Source organism: Pteropus vampyrus, unplaced genomic scaffold, assembly GCF_000151845.1.
Source record: "Pteropus vampyrus isolate Shadow unplaced genomic scaffold, Pvam_2.0 Scaffold745, whole genome shotgun sequence".
Lineage (NCBI taxonomy): Eukaryota > Metazoa > Chordata > Mammalia > Chiroptera > Pteropodidae > Pteropus > Pteropus vampyrus.
The window spans coordinates 303,637-307,501 of record NW_011889526.1 but is presented as its reverse complement, the minus strand read 5'-3'; the positions used below and the strand labels follow the sequence as shown (position 1 = coordinate 307,501).

Genomic DNA, 3,865 nt, shown 5'->3' with positions numbered 1-3,865 from the left:
ATAGCCTCAGTTTTCTCCAATTTCTGTGTCTAGATGTTCCTGCAGTAGTCATAGATCACATGGAGATAAGCTGCTGTCTGGGGCAGTCCTACAGATCTCTGTAATCCCCTCAAGAATTTATTGCAGCTCATACAGATAGCAGTGGTCTGCCCATAACTGTTTTTCTTGAAAAGTCTTCACTGTGCTAGCCAAGGCCTGTTGCCTGCGCAGAATATGCAACCCCAGAGCTAAGCAGGGCAGGGGAGGCTGCCTATCAATAGGCTGCAGCCATGTTGTGGCTTGGGTGAAGCAGGATCTCAGGGAGACAAGGGCCATCAGGCCAATATGGCCTGTTTTGCTGCAATTTTTGTACCTGGGCTTTCCTGCTGTAGTCACGGATCACAGTGAGACCAGCTGCCGTGTGGGCAGCCCCACCCCTGCGCTCCCCAGATGTAATACTGCAACTCTTACGGGCAGAAGAGGTCTGCCTGTACTGATTTCTGTGCAGTGCCTGCCTGGTGCTAGCCAAAATTTGTCACCTGTGTGGTTTAGGGGCAGGGGGTGGGAGGGGAGCAGGGTGGTGGTGGTTCATGGTTAATGGGCCATCTGGGGCAAATTGTGGGTAGAGTGTGGCAGAGTCTCAGGGAGACAATGGCAGTCAGATATATATAGCCTCAGTCTTGCTGTAACTTTGGTAACTGTTCAAATGTTCCTGCAGAAGTCTCAGATCACAGCAAGACCAGCTGCTGTCTGGGACTTGACCACAGATCTCCAAGATCTGCCCAAGTTAGTGTTGGCAGCAGTAATCTGCCTGAAACTAACTTGGAAATGCAAGCTCACAGCCCTGGCTGTCAGCTCTGAATGTTTGGCCCTGAACTGGTGCAGGGTGTGGCAGCCACCCAGCAACAAAAGCCCCAGGCAAACTGCAGGTTGGGTGGGATAGGCTGATGTCCTCAGGCCAGCGCTTCCTAATGGTCCTGTGGGAGGGGTCTGCACAGTCAAGCTGGTAAATTATGTAGATTGCACCATTGGGGTCAACTAAGAAACAATGGTGGCTCTTCTTCCAGCCCTGTTCTGGCTCCAGGTAATGCAGACTTTCTCAGTATGAATCCTGCCAGTGCCCTGGGTGGGTGTCTACAGGTCAGAAACCCTGTGTGTGGGTCCTTCAAATGGGCATCTAGGGTTTCAGTCGCCTTCCAACTTACCCAGATGGCCGGAATCCCCTCTGGTTTCCACAGTCAGAGTTAGTGGAATCTCCTCTTCCCTGGGCTGGGACCCTAGGCTTGGGAGCCCCCAGATGAGACCAGGACCCCCCTATCCTTCAGGGGAGCCTCTGCAACTTTGCTCTCCTTTCAGGTGATCCTCTACCACCCGCAGGTGTGGATACAGTCTGATTTGCGACTTTGACCCTCCTACTGGCTTCTATGTGGCTCCTTTATATTATCAGACGTAGGTGTTATGATCAGCTGGATTTCAAGTGATTCTCCAGGTTGATTATTTTATAATTTGGTTGTAATTTCAATGTGGATATGGGAGGAGGTGAACCTTGCTTTTACCTAGTCTGCCATCCTCCACCAGACCTCTACATTTATGATTATAATCTACTTCAAGGTAATAAGAGTCAGGGTTCATTTAAAAATACATAGAGATAACCAATTGTTCCAGTACCACATTTGAAAAGATTATCCTTTCCCCCATCGAATACCAAAGCGGTGACAACAGAAACATGGTGGAGTGAGAGACGTTCCCAGACCTTGAAACAACAATAAGGTGAACATTTAAAACTCAACAAAAAACACCCGCACTGCACACCAGCACATCTGAGCGTGGGATCTGTGTATAAGAGCTACCACAGGTCAGAACCCAGGGAGTTGGGTGGTAGACTAGGAGAAACAAAGAAGGTGCCTCTTGCAGGTGAAGCTCCCTGCAGGAGGAGTAGGAGGGGAGAAGTCGCGGCAGGTTCCCTGAACAGCCCCTGCCTGGGAAAGCTGTGAGCTCCACACGGCCAGCGGCAGTGCCCATACAGCAGGGCAGAAAGCAGAGAGCGGGTATAGCAGAGAAACAACAGTTGATTATTACCAGTGCGGTTGCAAAACGCAACGCTGACCTGCAGCCAATCCCTCAACCCAGAAGGCCCCTCCCCCCATGCCCTCCAAGACTGAACGCCGCAGAGCCCTAGGGGAATCTGAGGAAACGCTACTCTTACTGGCTAACACTGACAGGAACTGAGACTAAGGATAGCGAGCGTGACTGAATATCTATAAGAAAAAAAAAAAAAGGCATTACTAAGACTATATAAAGCAGAGATCCAAGAGGCTTAGATGCCACCTACTGGAAACCAAAAGAAAAGCACCTTCTTTGCAACAGGCTAAAGAAACATCCTTATATAATAAATCTTACTGGAAAAAAAGCAAAATACACTTCCACTAATGCCCAGGAAGGGAAATAGTCCATTCAACACCATGAACAACCAAGGCAACAAGGCATCTCAGAAAAAAAAAGAGAAAAATCTCCAGAAAATAAGCTTAAAGACATAGAAATATGTGACTTAAATGACAGAAAATTCAAGATGGTACTTCTGAAAACTCAATGAAATCCAAAATGATTCATAAAACAATTTCAGGAATTGACAAAAATAACTAGATGTGCAGAATGAATTCTTTAGCAAGGACATTGGAACCCTCAAAAAGAACTAAATAGAACTTCTGGCGATGAAGAACACACTGCAAGAGATGAAAAAGTAAATAGCAAGCTTGGGAAATAGAGTTGACCAAATGGAGAAAAGGATCAGTAATACTGAAGACAGAAATATAGAAATAAATCAGAAGGAAGAAGAGAGAAACTGAAGAATAAAAAATAATGAAGGAGAATTACAAGAACTAGCTGATAACATCAGGAGAGGAAGCATAAGAATAATGGACATAATGACAATAAAAAGTACGTAACCAGGAGTAAGGTGACTAGCAGGCAGATAGAAGCAGAGGAGTGCAACCCTTACTAAGAACAGAGCATTATAAGCTTACACAATAAGAAGAGATTTGTTATAGCAAGATAGTAATGAATGTTCAGTATACATAGGGACAAACTGAGACAACAGTGACAGAAAAGGGGATGATTCAAAGATCCAAATTCACAAAGGGGAATGAAGATAAGGCACGTGCAGAAGAAAATGGACTACTACATATATATAACTATCCTCCACATATTTGTAATGGTAACCACACGCCAAAGATTTAGAACTGAAATATATAACATAAAACAAGAAGGACCAGAGGGAAAGCCCACAAAACCCGACCAAAATACAAAAAACAGACACACAAGGACAAGGAAGCAATGGAAGCACCGAGTTATCAAAAACCAAAACATGTCTACGGCCATGCCACCCTCAAAAAGCCCAATCCCATCTGATCTTGGAAGTTAAGCAGGGTCAGGCCTGGTTAGTACTTGGATGGGAGACCACCTAGGAAGACCAAGTGCTATAGGCGTAAAAAAAAAAAAAAGCAAAACACAAAATGGTTATAGGAAAACCTCATATTTCAAGAAACATCCTAAATGTAAATGGACTAAACTCACCAATAAAAAGGCAGAGTTGCAGATTGGATCCAAAAACAAAACCCAACCATATGCTGCCTCCAGGAGACAAATATCAGTTCCAAAGACAAATATAGACTCAAAGTGAAAGGGTGGAAAATGATTTCAAGCAAATGGCATTCAGAGAAAAGCAGGAGTAGCGGTACTAATATCAGACAAAAAAGATAAAGAAAGATACTGAGGAACACTTCATAATGATAAAGGGAATCATGCACCAAGAACACATAACACTTATTAATATCTATGCTCCCAATCAGGGAGCCCGGAAATATATAAAGCAATTACTAACAGAACT

The 3,865-nt window shown here is 44.6% G+C and overlaps 1 pseudogene; it reads left to right on the top strand.

The window, feature by feature from the left end:
* Nucleotides 1–3,345: 3,345 nt before the first annotated feature.
* LOC111734057 lies at nt 3,346–3,464 on the top strand (annotated as a pseudogene).
* Nucleotides 3,465–3,865: the final 401 nt, after the last annotated feature.